Genomic DNA, 17,386 nt, shown 5'->3' on the forward strand with positions numbered 1-17,386 from the left:
GACAGTTTCCTTTCCAGGGTGGAGGTAATGTTTATTTCTTGATGTGCCTCTTCGGCGGCATGATCTGATAAAGGTGCATCTGGCTTATGGACCAATGACTTGGTCCTTTGCCACAGCCTCCACTTCAGATCGGCTGCTCACTTATGCTGAGCAGAAGAGAGTCTGGTGCTTGTTCTGGTCAATGAGGGCATGGGGTGAGTCCCTTCAAGGAGCTATTTTATGGTGGGCATCCCTTGGCCTGTTTGTGTAGTGATCAACTGCAGGAAGGGACTGTTCCAGTGCATAAAAGGAGACGTGTAGTGACCCTCAGCAGGGAAGCAGGTCTTTTCTAAATAAGCAGCCTCATTGTTTCTCTGCTCTGTGGTGTTTACAGCGTGGGCGGCTGACCAGCTCTGTTGACTCAGACACAGAAAAGAAAATGAGGGATAAGGGAGCTGGGGAGTTGGCTCCGTCCCTGACTCACTGCGTGGTCTGTGATGAAGTCATCACCCCTCCCACAACCCTGACACTGCGTAAAGAGAAGGAAACAACGTGACCCAACTCTGTAAGCCAAGGATGTACAGATTCAAATGCAGCTTTCGAGTTCCAAAATGGGATGTGTCTGCTTTTGAGAATAGAGGCCAGGGAGGGAAACACGGACCATTGCTGAGCCAAATGCAATATTGTGGGGAAAATATTATGCTGGAGTTAGACCAGATTTTTCCATCTTGGCTTTGACAGTAGCCTAAATTTGTGACCCTGAACAAGTCACCTGACCTCACAGCTACTCACTCTCCTTAATGTAAAATGGAGGGTGGGGGTCAGGTGACCCCTAAAGACATCTTGACTGCTCTAGTCATGTCTATGAGTTATCGAGAGGAAAACTGCCTTTACTCAGGAGCACCGTTTCTTGCTCTGAATTCCTTCAAGGGCCTGTGAGAGGTTGAACTGGTTTCTGAGCACATATCATACGGCAGAACTGGCTGGACTAAACTTCTGGGATGCCTTCAGCTATAATTTAAAATTAAAACACTATGAAACTATAAAACAAATGTTAAGAAATGCAGTGGAGTTCTCATTTTTCCCACAGTGACTATGTTGACATGTTTTCTTGGGAACAGGCACCAAATTCTTTAAAAACAATTTTTTGGTGCTCTTGATTTGCAGGAGGCTAGATTGTGGGTTTATTCCATCTCCTGGTTGTCTCATCACTGGAAAGATGGTCTTGCTGTCTCTGCACACATCCTGCTGGTAAGTAAGCCTTTTTCACAAAGAAGTAACTCTGCTCAGAAAAGAGGAATTAGCATGTGAAGTGCGGAGTAGAAAGAAATTCTGAGAAAAAAGCTGGAACCATGAGTACTCAGTGATAAATTGAATCCCACGGTCCCAGCTCAGGTTTGGATCTCTGGTCCTTGTTCTAATCCAGACAGCTGGGAAGGGAGTAGTGTCTGCCTCATGGGCCCCTTCAGCACTACCTAAACCCAAGCTGGCTGATTAAAAAGATGCTCTGAATTATTATGAGAAAAACTCTGAGATTATTTATGCTTTTGTTCCCATTAGGAGCCTTTTGACCAAGTTCTTTGGGAGTGGGGGCTGCTGGGTAGTACAAAGTACAGAGCAAGGAAGGCTCTGTCCATTTCCTTGAGCCCCACAGTTCCAGGATGGGGCCTCTGGATTCCTCCCTCTCCTCTTCCCGTCACTGTGTCCTTCTCTTCCCTTATAAGTTCCTTCACTGCCTGAACACAGCTCGTGTGCCTCTGGGCCGGGGGACATACCCTCTCCTCTGAGGCAGAAAGTGAACACCACCTCAGTCATTTGCTCAAGACCCAGCCTCCTGGGAAATGACCAAGAACCTATCACTCTGTTACATTCCTAGTTTCTGCTGTGTAGGACCCAAGGGACAAAGGGTCAAATGTTTACTCCCAAGTGGCTGGCACGTATTTACTGACTATCTGTAAATTTGGGGTGGTGAGCTGGGGGCCAGGGAATGTGACACGTCACGAGGGCTTTTCTTCCTTAGGATCTTCGGACGGAGACGCACTAAATAGTTTTAAGCAAGAAGGCGAAAGATCAGATTTGTCTTTTAGAAACATCACATAGTGCTGAAAATAGATTATGGGGCAACAAAGTGGTTGTGGGGAGACACGATGGTGACTATAACCAGGAGTAGTATGAGTAGGAATGGAGAGAAAGGTACAGATGTCTGGGGCCTGGGAGGTAGCATTGACTAGTCTTTGTAGTTTATTGAACATGGGGGGTTGGGGATACAAGGAAGCGGGGGCGGGGGGGAATCTGGGTTTTTAGTTTGGACAAATAGTTGGTACTAAAACCACTCACTAAAATTGGGAACATAGGTGGAGGAACAGGTTTTTTTCTTGAAAGTAGGGGCATTGAAATGATGAGTTTATTTTTAAATATATGACTCTGAGGTAACTCTGGGACATTTAAATGCAGATGCTTACTAGACAATAGCACACATTTACCTGGAATTCAGGAAAGAGATTAGAGCTAGAGAAAACTATGGGGATAGTTGAGATTGCGCAGACAGATGTAAGTGGCCACAACAGAGGTCCCAGGACTACACCCCAGGGAACACTGACATTAAAGGCGTATGGAGGAAAGGGGCCTACAAGGGAGCCTGAGCAGGTGGGGCTCAGAGAAGGAAGATAATCAGAAGATGGTAAAGGAAGAGCCCTCAACTGCATCCAACATGGCTCAAAAGGTGAGAAAGATAAAAGTGAAGTGTGTGGATATACAAGAAGGGTGTTGTTTGGGGCGCCTGGGTGGTTCAGTCGATTAAGCATCCAACTCTTGGTTTAGGCTCTGGTCATGATCTCACAGTGCATGGGTTCAAGCCCCTGCATCAGGCTCTGCACTCATTGACAGTGTGGAGCCTGCTTGGGATTCTTTCCGCCTCTCTCTCTGCCCCTCTCCTGCCTCTCAAATAAATAAACATAAAAAAAAGGGAACTGTTTGTGATCCTGTCAAAGGTAGTGTTAGAGGTGTGGTGAAACCAGAACGCAGCGGACTGAGGAGGGAGTGGCAGGAGAGAAAGCAAAGGCGTGACTGTTTCAAAAAGGTTGGCTCTGCCTGTTTCAGATTCTGTGTCTCCCTCTCTCTGACCCTCCCCTGTTCATGCTCTGTCTGTCTCTGTCTCAAAATAAATAAATAAACGTTAAAAAAAAAAAGCATTAAAAAAAAAAAAAGGTTGGCTCTGGAAACAGAGAGAGAGGGGAGGCTGGAGGGCAGCTATAGAATCAAGGGAAGCTAATTTACTTATCTGTTTATTTTCTTTCACCGTATTTAGCACTTCAGATGAGAGATTGGTATAGCGGTTTACAAGAAAAGAAAGAAAAACAGCCATGATATACATGCAATGACTTAACTGAATCTCAAAAGCATTATGCTATATAAAGAAACCAGACACAAAAGACTTCAGACAGAATCCATTTATATGAAATTCTAGAAGAGGCAAAATTATAGCAACAGAGAGCAGATCAGTGTTTGCCAAGGACCGGGGGCTGGGCATGGGGAGTGACTGCAAATGGGCACCAGCAAGATACTTGAGGTGTTGGAAGCGCTCAGGGGAGGCAGTCCCTGGTGGGTGTGTGTTTGAAAAATGCCCAGATCTCAGCTACCACAGATCAGTTAGATAGCTCTGGCCCCCCAACAACACGGTTCAAGTTTCAGCTACCACAGTACCTTCACTAGCAGTAATCGCGTAAGGGAAAAACTTTGCAGTCAGCTCTTCGGTTCACAAATCACTGTGTAAAGAACGGAGGTGCCTCAGGACCAGTGTCCAACCACATCACTTTCGGTCTGTTGATTTTTGGTCACTGCCCACCTGTTTTCCAAGTCACTCACAGAGTGGATCTTTGTGCTACCCCCTTGTTCCCAGTGATAGACCCATAGGATTTTACATGGATAATCAAAAGAAGGAACTAGCCAACAAACATGGAGGTGCAGCAAAGAAATGAAAAGAGCTAATTCTGGAAGTGGAATTCAAATAGAATGTAAATGGGGCTGCGGAAGAAATAGCTGACGGTGGGAATAGGACAGCTGCCACCAGCTGAGAGACTCGGGATAAGCAGCCAGAGGAATTCAGTGAAGGTGAATGTATTGTCGACATAAATGAAGAATATTGTTGCGATGAAAGGTTGGAGATGTCTCAGAAGTGACACTGGTAACAAAACAAAACAACCCCCTGTCCCCCCCCCCCCCCCCCCCCCCCCCCCCACGGAAGGCATCCTCAGAGGGATGTTTCATGAGTTGGAAGACATTGAAGGTGCCAAGCATACACTGTTGGAAGCTGATCCAAACTCAGAGAGGGGGCTGACCAGTGGCCAGGGTATAGAAAAGATGCTCACTCTGTATTATAAGTTACATGGCAAGAAGGCCAGCCCTGCTCAAACTACTCTTGGTAAGCTTTTCACAAGTAAACAAAATCATTTTCAATGTTTCTGATGTTTTAAACTACAGTGTACTAAATAAATACCTGTTCTACTTTTTAAAAAATTTCTCTATTCATTTATAATGGACTTTAGAAGAGGTTTTAGTATTTTGGCAAAAATTTTTGTAGGTCATGGAACAATAAAAATTCTTCCCATCATTTATTTAAAATCACTTTGCATGGTCTCAGCTTGCATGGTCATTTTTATGGTTCCATACTATTGTGCAAAGCTAAGACCTACCTATGTCTTGATTGAGGGGTGGTTACAAAACTATATATACTTGCCAAAACTCAGCAAATCGTACATTTAAAACAGGTGACCTTTATTCTATGAAAATTATGTCTCAATAAAACTGTTAAAAGTGGCTATTATATATTGAAACTGGCATTGGATATTTTACATATATTTCTAATCTTGAAACAACCCTGAAGTGTAGTTATTTTTATCTCAATTTTTTTTAGTGTTTTTTTTGAGACAGAGAGAACATGAGAGGGAGAGGGGCAGCGAGAGGGAGGGAGAGAACCCCATGCGGGCTCTGCCCTGTCAACACAGAGTCCAGCGTGGGGCTAGAACTCACCAACTGTGACATTATGACCTGAGCTGAAGTCAAGAATAGGAGGCTTACCCAACTGAGCCACCCAGGCGCCCCCATTTTTATCTCAATTTATAGATAAAAGAACAAAGCCTCAGAGAGGCCATGTGACTTACCCAGGCCACACAGCCAGCAAGCACCAGAGCTGTGACCAGGCTGTCCCTGGACCAGTGCTTTGACAACTTGGCTGCTAATTATGGGAATCACTAGAGAGTTTCAAAGTCCCGGTGTCTAGGCTGTACCCTCACCAGGTTGGAGACCCATGTCTGTACCACACCGTCTTCTATCTGGCCAGCAGGAAGCAATGTGTGGTGACATGTGCCGCGAAAAAAAACTTTAAAAACCTGGATGGCAGCCTGGAATGTCTAATTTCTGTAAATAAGAATTAATGAAGTTTCATTACAGTTTTTCCTACATAGAGGCCCAACGGTAAGATAAACTTTATTTTTAATTTTTTTTAACATTTATTTATTTTTGAGACAGAGAGAGACAGAGCATGAACGGGGGAGGGTCAGAGAGAGGGAGACACAGAATCTGAAACGGGCTCCAGGCTTTGAGCTGTCAGCACAGAGCCCGACGCAGGGCTCGAGCTCACGGACTGCGAGATCATGACCCGAGCCAAAGTCGGCCACTTAACCGACTGAGCCACCCAGGCACCCCAAGATAAACTTTATTTATACAAGTTATAGATAATCTTTCAACAGACCAAAAAATACATAGATAACTGAGATTTTTCTTTGCAAACGAGATGTGAGTTCTGAAAGACAATTTTTTTGTGTGTGAATATACTATTTTTTAGTGCTGTTTTAAGTCCACAGCAAAACTGAGTGGAAGATACAGAGATTTCCCATCAAACCCCCACTCCCAATGCACAGCCTCCCCTGTTGCCAACATCCCCCACCAGAGTGGTACATTTGTTACAATTGATGAACCTACATTGGCACATCCATAGTTTACATTATGATTCACTCTTGGTGTTGTACTGATGCTTAAATCTCAGTTTTAACTTACTTTTCAATCCTCGAGTTTCAACAGTTATTCAGTACCTACTATGGGCCAGGCACTTGTTAGGGGTTTTTATACACCCCAGTAGCCCCCCTTATCTGTGGCCGATATTTTCCAAGACCCCCCAGTGGATGCCTGAAACTGAAGTTAATACTGAACCTTATATATACTACATTTTCCCTCTACATACATACTTATGATAAAGCTTAATTTGTAAATCAGGCCCAGTAAGAAATGGACAACCACAGCTCACAATACGAGAAAACAATTATAACAACATGCTGTGATAAAAGTTATATGGGTGTGGTCTCTTCCAAAATCTCTTCTTGTGCTGCACTCACCCTTCTTCTTGTGATGGTGTGAGATGATCGAATGTCCACACGACGAGATGAAGTGAGGTGAAGGACACAGGCACCGCCATGAGCATTAGGCTACTATTGACCTTCTGACCTTGAGTCAGAAGGAGGAGACTCCCCGACCACAGCTGACTGTGGGTAACCAAAACCATGGAAAGTGAAACCACAGATAAGGGGGAACTACTGTATCTTATTCAGTCCTCACAAGAACTCTATTATCCTCATTTTACAGATGAGATTCAGATAACTAACTTGCTCCAGGTCTTACAGTTCGAAAGTAGCAAAGCCTGGATTGAAACCCGTATTTGACTCTGAATCCTGCACTGTACACGCATTATCTCACTATTATTATTACCATTAGCTTATTATTAAATGCCTAAGCAAAATATCTGGCAAAGTTCCTGGTGCATAGACAACACTCAGCAACAGTGATTCCACTTCCCAGAGGATCTTGTTATCAATGTTGGAAGGGACTTCCTGGGGGCCGTCAGGTGATAACCGGAAGGCAGAGGAAATCTCGGGCGGCCTGAACACTGCAGGTTGTGGTGGGACTCTGGGAAGGCAGAGAATAAAGCCGGTGGGGTCTGTGCCTTTGATCATGAGACAGCAGGGCCTGTGCTGGTGGGAAATGATCATATGATGTGACTCTATATGGTGCACTCGTCCCTGGCTTCCTACCAACGTAGGCAAGGGGCAGGATGCCCACTGAACTGTCAGAATACACAGAACATCTGCTTAGGTCAGGTTCGTTTTCTTTTGGGAAGATCCTGTGGGAGCAAGTCGATTTTTTTGTTTGTTAATCATGAGACAAGATTTCACAGTCCATGAAGCATAGGAGTTGAAAGCCTGGTGGTCAAGTGTGTGAACTTGGGAGTCAGGCATACCCAAGGCAGAGTCCTGGCCTAAGGATTTAGTAACCATGCAACCCTGAGCAAGCTGTTTAACCCAATTATTGCATTGTGAAAAGGGATGAACCGCCTACAACCTGAGCCTATTAGAATTTGTTTAGTAAGTTAATGCATGTAAAGTAGTAAGTGCGATGCAGAGCATTTAAGAAGTTCTCAAGTAGTAACTATTGTTTTTACTGCTGAAACACACAAGCAGTTGAGGAGAAAATGTTATCTTATTTCTCGTTTCCTTTCTGTATGATGGCTCTTTTTTGGAGATCACCTAATGGAGTGTAATGGAATGACAGCTGAATTTCACAGTAAATCCAGAGATAGGGGATTCTCACATTCCTTTATGTTCCCTTAGTCTGCTTTTTAATTTTATGTTACCTTTATTACAATATTTCACAGGCTGACTGTTCTGTGCAAAGATAATAATATTGGGATTTATGTTCTGCTTCAAGGGGCAGACGGGTGTCCTTGGAGAAGTGTGGTTTCTAGCATCTGCAACCTGAGTTTGTGAATTCCTGTGTGAGGCAACTAGGTATCTCACAATCTGGGATATGTGACCATAAAACAACCAGAAAAAAAGTGGGATTGGAAACTGGAGAAAATCCCTGATAGTAAACCTAAGGCAGCTCCCTAAACTGCAAGCTACAAAGTAAGAGAATAATAGGAAATAGTTGTGGTTTGAATAGGGGTCAACAGTGTGAAGCCATTTTTGAAATCAGTGGGATCCAGGGATAGGATCCAAAATGAATAAATTAATAAATATCAATTAATGAATATTAATCTTTGTAGTGTGTATTCAGGAAAACACCAAATTATTAAGGAAAGGTTGTTCTAAACATTGAATATAAGATAAAGATGTTGGCTCTAGTCAAGAAAAGAACTGTAAAATTCAAGAGAGAATATGAAAAACAGGACAAAGGACAAGGAGAATTGTCTCTTAATTCTCAATAGAAAGAGTAAAGTTTGTGAAATGAAGGAAACTGTCTCCTTGGATGCTTTGAAAGTCACATTCGAAGTTAAGGATGGACAATAAAGGACCTTACACAGCCCGTTTGAGCATTATGATTCCATGAGAGTTGGTTCTCTGGCTTGTGCCCCTGAACACACTACATGTTTCTAAAAATCAAAATCTTAAATCCTGCAGCTTCAGTGGCTAGTGCATTCCTTAGGGGACTTTTAATCACATTTCTGGCTTTTTCTCTCTGTGGTCATCATTCAATTAACATTTGTCAAGTAACCGACCAGACCCCATAAGGATGGAAACAATGGGTCAGCTGAAATACCACCGAGGGCCTCTCCAAACACTTCGACTTTATATCAGGTTCCGGATGACTCAGAGTCCAACCACACACATTTGGAAAACAGTGTTTTTGTTATTCTCTTGCTCCTTCCCCAAAGCACAAGGATCTATGGTCACATGAAAGTTATGTATTGCATTATCTTTCATTTCTGTCTGTGTCCAATAAGTAGTGCCCCTACCCCTGCTCCACCCCCCCACCCCCACCCCCAACTCCCTGGAAGCCTCTCAGTTCTCTGGGACAGATTGCTGGAACAGGGGCAAAGAACCATGTGTGAGGAATGGGACATGAGTCAGTCCTGAAATGTTTAAGGGTCAATATTTCTTGCTAAGAATGGTTCCTGCTTCCTTGGAGTAGAAAGCGTGACTGACTGGGGTGGCTTGGGAGGAAATCTTAAAGAAGAGAAATTACAGTATTGAATTCCAAGCCGACTGCTGGTCCGGTTAGCATGGATGGAGCCACAATGCATGCCTAGGTATCCACAGCACCAATGAGCTCATAAAGAAATCTAGCTTATTTGCAACAGCACCCCCTGGAGTGTAATAAAACACCCAAAGGATCTGTGCTTCTGAGCTGTAGCTGAGAAGTTGTTTCCACATGAAACCCTCCCTGATATAAACTGAAAAATAACCTATGTCCTCATTTTGTAAAGTTGTATTAAAAAACATCTTCCTCCGTGCTTAAGAATCTTCCAGTTTCCTGCTACCAATCTCAGGAGTTACCACTCCCTCTTGTTCTCTTCGTCCCTGCCTTTGCCCCCCACCCAGAGCTCCACAAACACCATTTTCCTTTACCAACCGCTCCATGCTTTCACTGTGCCTCAACTAATGGCTCTCATTTCCTTTGGTGGTCTCATTACCTCCCAAATCAAGCTCCCCATTGCTCTCGTATGCAAGCTTAAAACAATTTGGAAACCAAGCTTGTTTTTCCACCAGGGCAAGATGCCTGTGGGAAATAACCGTGTAAGATTGGGTCCCTTTGATGAATGCCTTTTATTAAGTGATTAGACTGAACTTTACTTCCTGCCTCAGGTCAAGTTCAAAGACTCTCTCAGTAGTTGTCTCACCACCTCTGTTTTTCTACCTAATCTGAAAATAATAGCCCATCCTTAAAGTGTTTCTCTCTCTCTGGTATCTATTTGCAGATGGCCATCAATCCCCCTTGCTCCCCAGCTCCCTGGGGACTTGCTCAGCTTTGTGTGGTGGTGGTAAAAGTTACTTTCTAAGGAGAAATGCAGTGGCAGAGCAGCCTTATTTAGACTTTTTTTTTTAATTGACTGTACCACTTTATTTCTAGAAAGATCCTATGATCAGTATTCAGATCATTTTCTGAAATGTTTATCACTGTATCAATAGCTTTATATACCAAAGAAATAAGAAAGGCAAATGGACAACTTCTCTCTGAGGTTGCCAATGTGGGGTCCGGACAAGATGCTTGGACCTACTGAGTCTCACTTTCTTCAACTGTAAAACGGAGGTGACATCACCCCTTACACTATGTGAAGGTTAAATAAGACAGGACATATGAAGTGATTGGCACAGTGCCCGAGAGAGGTCAGCACAGTGTGGCAAGTGGCATCACAGACTGGACACGGAGTGTCTACAAATTCTCCCTCAGGCTCTTGCTTGTATGTGTAATTTAGGGCAAGCCAAATAACTTTGCGCCTCAGTTTGCCAATCTGTAAAATGGGGCAATAATCGAATGCACCTTACAGGGTTGTTTTGAGGATTAAATGAATTCATAAAACTGCTCAGAACAGTGCCTACCATGTGACAGGCACTATAAAGGTGCTTGCTATTGTTACCAAAAAACGCTAGCATTCTTCCAGCTATTGAAATAGGTGTGTGTTTTAATAACACTGTCCTGAAAAACTGATAAAATCAAGGTCAAGCACAAGGCTTTTAATCTCTAGGCATACATAGATTGAGATGTTTCATTTTTTTTCTTTCACTAAAGGAAACATAAAATTCAGAGATGATGTTTTGGGAACACCATCTGGGATGGGAGGAAGCCCCAGGAAATCTGGTTATCTTCACACTCCTCAGGAAGCCCATTGGCCCCAGAAAGACCTGCACAAGGGGGAAATCTGACCTCATAATTGAACAAAGCTGCTTTTTAAACCTGGAAAGATGTAGCTAATGGGGTGATCAGGAAGGGCATTATTCCTCTGCAGCGAGAGAACTTAATATAGCTGGAGGTCACAGGAGACAATCCTCAACACTCACTAACAAATAGGGTATTTTGCTTATTTAAAAAAGGATGGGGGTCAGTTTAAAGCATGGTGGGGAATTGAATGTTGATGCTAGTGTAGTACTTGCTGAGGAGGTTTGAAAAACCACACGTAACCACTTTATGCCCCTTAAAGGTCTTTGCTAAAGTTTATCTGTGTCAATTATTTTGTTTTTCTTTATTTTTAAAACCCTCCGTAGAGCCTATAAACATAAACAATGGTTTTCCTAAATGTTTTTGTATTTCATGTAGCTTTTTAAAACACGGATCCAAAGGAACCATCATTAGAGTGGTCTGATGTAGACACTGGACAGGTGTTTTCTGGTTAAGTGACTTTGGGCAAATCACTTCTCTGAGTTTTAGCTTCTATGTTTCCTGCTTTATCCCAGAGGGTTATTGCGGACAGCGAATAAGATGTAGAAGGCGAAAAAACTCATTTTGACTGCAAATGTGGTATTAATGAAAAGCCATTATAAATGTAAATGTATAAAGCTGAGATTGAGAGAGGCAGTATGAGGAGAGGAGAGAAAGACATTAGTGTGGACAAGAGGGTGAGGTGTGAGGAGAAACTCAGTTTTCAAGGTACTGACTTCAGGCACAAGAAGAAAGCAATCTGGAAGTGAAAAGATATACAGTACATGAGCACCAACAGAAGGATGCTGGAAATAAGCCATGCATCTGCATAAGACGGACTGTGATGTGGCTATTAAAAGTTACACTTATGAAGTGCTTGAGTGGCATGGAAAACTAAAAAACAGGGCACTGCACTGTGTGTATGGAGAGAATAAAGCCAATTGTATAAGAAAAGCATCAAAAAGATAGAAAATAAATATGGCAAAATTGGCTGCCTCTGAGAAGTGAGCAATTAAAGCAGATTGCTTTTATGTTTTTATTCTTTCTGAAAATTAGAATGTTCTTTGGAGAACATGAATCAATTTTTTTTTAATTTGTGTATTTATTTTGAGAGAGAGAGAAAGAAAGAGAGAGTGGGGGAAGGGCAGAGAGAGAGAGGGAAAGAGAGAATCCCAAGCAGGCTCAGTGCTGTCAACACAGCAGGGCACTGCCTCCTGAATCATGAAGTCATGACCTGAGCCTAAATCAAAAGTCTGACGCCCAGCCAACCAACTGAGCACCCCCCGCATCCCATGAATCGATTTTTTAAGTAAAATTAAACTAACAACAAATTGTGTGAGCAGAGCTAGGTCAGAGAGGTGTAGCCACTGGAGAACATGGGGAAATATCCTGAAGCTTCTTTGGGTCTAAATGTGGGATTTGAACCTTGTTCCCCCACTTCCTTGAAGTCTAATGTATCAACAAGCAAAAGCCGCGTCTGCTGTGCTCTGCTCTCATACGGTGCCAGGATCCATTTAACGTTCGTTACATGCAATAGCTCATTGAATTCTCACTAATCTCCCCTTGTACTAATGTGCTACGGCTGCCCTAACACAGTACCACAAACAAAGTGTCTTAGACAACAAAGATTTATTACCTCACAACTATGGAGGCTAGAAGTCCCAAATCAAGGTGTTGGGGGTGGGGGATGGTTCCTTCTGAGGGCTGTGAGGGAAGGGTCTGTTCCAGGCCCCTCTGGTTGGCTTGCAGGTGGCCTTTTTCTCCCTGTATTTCTTCACATTGTCTTCCCTCTGTGTGCATATTTCTTTCTTTTCACTTGGTGTTCTTTTTATAAGGACATTAGTCATATTGGATGAGGGGCCCACTCTACTCCAGTATGACCTTATCTTAACTAATTACATCTGTAATGACCCTACTTCCAAATAAGGTCACATTCTGGGATGCTGGGAGTTAGGACTTCAACATATGAGTGTTGGAGGGACAAAATTTAACCCACAACATCCATGAAAAAGATAGTGCCTTTAGGCTCCATTTTATAGATGTAGAAACCAAGACCCAGAGAAGGCCAGTAACTTTCCAAGCTTCCAGAACTAGTAAGCAGTACATCTGGGAGTCTAAGGTAGGCAGTCTGATTCTAGAGCCTACATGATTATGTTCTACGGCCTCTGTGGAAAGCTGGAGGAGAAATCCTATGGAAACAGACTCCAGTTTTCCTACATAGCCAAGCAAGAGAACGGTGTAGCCTGTGACAGCTAAACCTGACTTCATGTTTCCTGTGTTGGCTTAAAAATTACCTTCTAAACAAGATAAGGCTGGATTCAACATCCAGGTTTTGCTGCAGTATTCTACCTGCCTATATATTGTTTATGCTCCAATATGCCTCTTACCCGACTGGTTTCATCCCCTTGAAAACACTGGTTTTGTGTACTCTAACTTTGTACGGGGCCAGAGTGCAAAACGGATGGCATTAGACCATCTAAAACTTCAGTGAGGTTGATCTGCTGGTGAGTGAATGGGAGGAGGTATTTGCAGGGCCCAGCATCACAGCCCACCCTATGGTGACAAATCTGAGGCTTTTCGAATTTTCCACATTTTAAGATAATTTGTCTGGTACTGTAGGTTTTCTGGGAGATCAAACGGGCATTGCCAGGAGGTGTGGCCATGACCCTCTAGAATTTCCTCTGTTAGGACTCCGTAGACCTGGAGTCACGTAATGGAATCGGTTAGAAATACAGGAAGAGGTTGAACAGCCATTGTTTTCAAGTCTCCCAATTGGGAATCAAGCTTTGCAGACATGTCCCCACTGGCCTTCCGTTCCTGCTGCCTCCCTGGGAAAATCCCTGCCCCTTGAGGTCACACATCTCCCCCCAACAAGCTGAGGCCTGTGCGGTAAAGGATAGAGGATCACCAGTGTTGGCCATTCAGGGTCCCCAGCATCAGTGGCCTGTCAGTCCCTCAGCCTTGGGGATAGAGGAGCAGAGCCACACCTTGGTACTTGTCCACAGGCCTCCATGGAAAACCAGAGCCTCATGTCCTGAGAATTTGCACAGCCAGTCTTGCGGAGGGTCTAACCCCTCCTCCTTTACCTCTCAGCCCCTAGCAAGTCACTATTCTTTGATCTCTGAAATCACAAGCTTCCGGTAGAATCTCCACTCCAGTGGAGTTTTCGGGCTAGGAGGCACCTCTGAGAGCGTCCAATCTCCTTCACTTTACAGATGAGGAAATGGATACCCTAGAAATACCACATGGCAGTTTGTAGCAAAGTCAAGGCCAGAGGCAGCATCTCCCGATACCCTATCCCACGCTCCTCCCAGGAGGCCTGTGGCAGAAAGATGCCTACTCTTGAAGCCTCCTTGGAGAGTTTCTTCCATTTACCAGAAAACAAATTCCCCCCTGCACATTCCAGTCAAGCTTTCCTTTGCTTTCTACGCCTGCTACCTCAGCTGGGAAGTGGAGAGCAATAAGCAGTAACTACCATAAGTCAATACATATAAAGCACTTGAAATTGTTACCGGCACATAGGAAAAAACACTCACTATATGGGACATTGTTCTTGTTATTAATATCATCACTATAATCATTCTTTTAGTGTCCTAGGACTGCTGGAACAAAATACCACAAACTGGGTGGCTTAAAACAATAAAACATTTTTTTTCTCTAACAATTACGGAGGCTAGAATTCCGTTGGCAGGGCCATGCTCTTTCCAAAGTTTCTGGGGGAGGAAACTTCCTTGCCTCCTCCGGCGCCCAGTACCTCCAGGCACTCCTCGGATTGTGGAAACATAGCTCCAGTCTCTGCCTCCATCTCCACATTGGCTGTCTTCCGTCTGTGTCTGTGTTTCTTCTCGTCTTCTTCCAAGGACAGCAGTCATACTGTATTAAGGGCCCACCCCACTCCAGTATGACCTCCTCTTAACTAATTACATCTGCAATGACCTTATTTCCAAACACAGTAAAATTCATGGGTACCAGGGGGTAGGACTTCAACATATCTTTTGAGGGGTACAGTTCAACCCATAGCAATTATTATTGTTGTCAAATCAGCACATTTTAGAATGGGTATTTTTATGCGGGTGAAAGGTGATCACTTCTTTCTTGTCTTGAACTGAGCTGCTTCAAAACTTGCCTGTACTCATCTCTATCAGAAAACTGATTTAGATACCAGGCATGCGGAAGTTTCAGATCTGCTGGAGGGAAAATAAAAGAGGATTTTTAATTTGTGAAGAAATTGCAAAGCCGATACACTAATGCAATCCTCTTGTTTTCGTTTAAAGAAGCTGTAAAGAAAGTCAGAGTTCATCAGTGGGGTGGTTTCATTGTGGCCATTTATTTCTGACCAACAATTTCTTGGTATTGTGGGTTTGCATGTATAATTCTTCCAGAAGTTTCCGAGAGGGAGAAAAGACAACAAAACTTGAATAAAATGATGACTGTGGCATTCCAAGTATATCTTATCCCAGTACTGTGGCTCTGTAGGACAATTTGTCCTCATAGTGTACTCAGAAGGGGGTATGATAAAAAGAATGCACACGTATATGTATATAAATGTAATGTACATGTGTGTATATCCATATATGTGTATGCATGTGCAGACTAATGCGTACACATATACTTTTATGTACACATTGCTTATATATGCAAAGGATGAATCATTGTCATTTTGCTCCCCAAATGGATTTATTTGCCATTGGTAACGTAAATGTAGGTATACAAATGTTACCAATAAATTCCAGGGCAAATGAGTAAATAAGAAAAATAATTCAGTAACATTTAATGATGATTTGAAATCCTCAGTTTTACTTGGCAATTCTTGCAAGCTATTGTCAATTGACTCAAAAATTGGGGAACATTTCCCCTCTTGTTCTGTGTTACAAACATCTTAAATTAGTCATTATTTTTATGGCCACTACTACAATCTTGTTATCCCACCATATTGGAAGAATTATGGAGAAAATATTTTGGTCCCAATTTGTGAGTTTTGGGGTGCTTGTTATTTTTCTGTGAGTCATTTTGAAACCCAAGATGCTGCTCAGGACCTCAGATTACAGTGATTTTATGTGTTATTGCTCAGTTTCTTCCAGGAGAACAGATTCTAATGCAGAGCTAATTGAGTTAATGTAATAACTGCACTTTTCACGTGAGCAAATCCCTGGCGGGCTGCTGCTTTCTCTTTGAATGTGTATCACAGGTTACGAAATGTATAAATACCAAAGCAAATTTGCTTGTGCATCTAAAGGAGGAAAAATACCTTGTCATATCTTATTTTATATTCAAAACTCCCTTTTGGGGAGAGTGAGATATTTACTTTCTAAATCTTTGAATAGACTAGTAGGAGACTTCTCAGTACTTTTTTGAGGTAGAAAGTGAGACAAGTAAGCTAAAATGGACAACAAAACGTCCCAAAACAGTAATGATAATGCAAGCCGAATTTGAGTCTTACCCAAACCACGTTTCAAAACATCACACGGCAGTTCTTGTCTGGGCAATTCACACTGACTTTTTTTTTTTTTTTTTCCACTAATGGCTTGCTCATTCCTGAATCTTGCTCGTTCAAATTGAACAAGCAGCAGTGACAGGCAGCAATGATTCTATTCTCTCTCATCTTCTAAAAATGGCCTCAGGCAAAATATCGTTTTTTTTCTTCTGCTTTCCTGCTGTGATCAGAGAGTGGGATGGCACCTGCTCCAGAAAGAGGCAGCAGCATGAGGCCTCTGGTGGAACCCAGTTATCTGCTTTGAATCTGTTAGTCAAGCATCATTAATAAGCATCAGAAACTCCTGGCAAGTGCTACCAAGTTTTTCCCATCCTCCTACCCATTGCTTGGCTACCACGCTATGTTCATTAAGCTTTTGAAGTCCCTCCATCATGTATTCATTCATTAACCAACATTTATTAAGCAGCTGCTATGTGCTGGACACTGCCCCAGGTAATGAATGATGATGACCCAAACACAGTCTCTATCCTCAAGGGCAAAGTCTATTGATTCTTAATCCTTTGGGGCCTCTAGGACACTTAGGTATCAGGCCCTTACCACCACGATGAGTCCATTCTGGGTCCCATGGAACTGAAAATCTAAAAGGAATGAGTGTTTTAATCAGATATCTGTCTTGCAACCTGGCTTTGTGGACGCAAGGGAAAGATTTGGGAGAGGGGTAAGGAGAACACCAATGTTCCTCTGCCTACCTAGTTCCTTTACATAATCTGCAACTAGCCTTATCTGTGGGGACAGTAACTTTTAGGAGCGGCTGGTGCCATTTTCAATCTGAGTTGTTTACGTTGGTCTGTAAGCTGAAATCTTCATGTCTCCTCAGCTGTACTGTCAACCAGAGAGAGGTGGAGAGGCCATAGCTAGTACTGATATGAAATCTGTATACCTTAGGTTTTATGCACTCAGTGAGTTTTAAATACGTGCTTTTGAGAGACATATAAAGGCATATTACCAATTTATCAAAATTGTTCTTAGTGTGAACATATAGATCGGTGTTAGCACCCACACATGGGGAGAGGGTTTCCTTCACGCTTCCCTAAATGGCTCTTGTAAACACTAGCTTATCAAACCCCAGACCTTTCTCTTATACATCCAACACATACTGCTCATCCATGATACCATGCTCATATCATCAGAGCTATAGTAACCTCTGGGATAGTTCAAAAATTCTGAATTAAACCACCACTAAGCGCAAGGCTAGGCACACAATACAAGCTCAGAGGATATCTAGAGTTG

At 42.9% G+C, this 17,386-nt stretch overlaps 1 long non-coding RNA gene across 5 annotated transcripts in view; it reads left to right on the forward strand.

Annotated features, from left to right (window-relative positions):
* The first annotated feature begins 5,043 nt into the window (after positions 1–5,043).
* The window catches only part of LOC122198516, a 44,347-nt gene continuing 32,004 nt past the window's right edge, over positions 5,044–17,386 (forward strand). For all 5 annotated transcript variants that reach the window (XR_006193029.1, XR_006193026.1, XR_006193027.1 and 2 more), the window contains exon 1: positions 5,044–5,451. This is a non-coding gene — a long non-coding RNA (uncharacterized LOC122198516). The remainder of the gene's footprint in view (positions 5,452–17,386) is intronic.

Source organism: Panthera leo, chromosome C2, assembly GCF_018350215.1.
Source record: "Panthera leo isolate Ple1 chromosome C2, P.leo_Ple1_pat1.1, whole genome shotgun sequence".
NCBI classification, from domain to species: Eukaryota; Metazoa; Chordata; class Mammalia; order Carnivora; family Felidae; genus Panthera; species Panthera leo.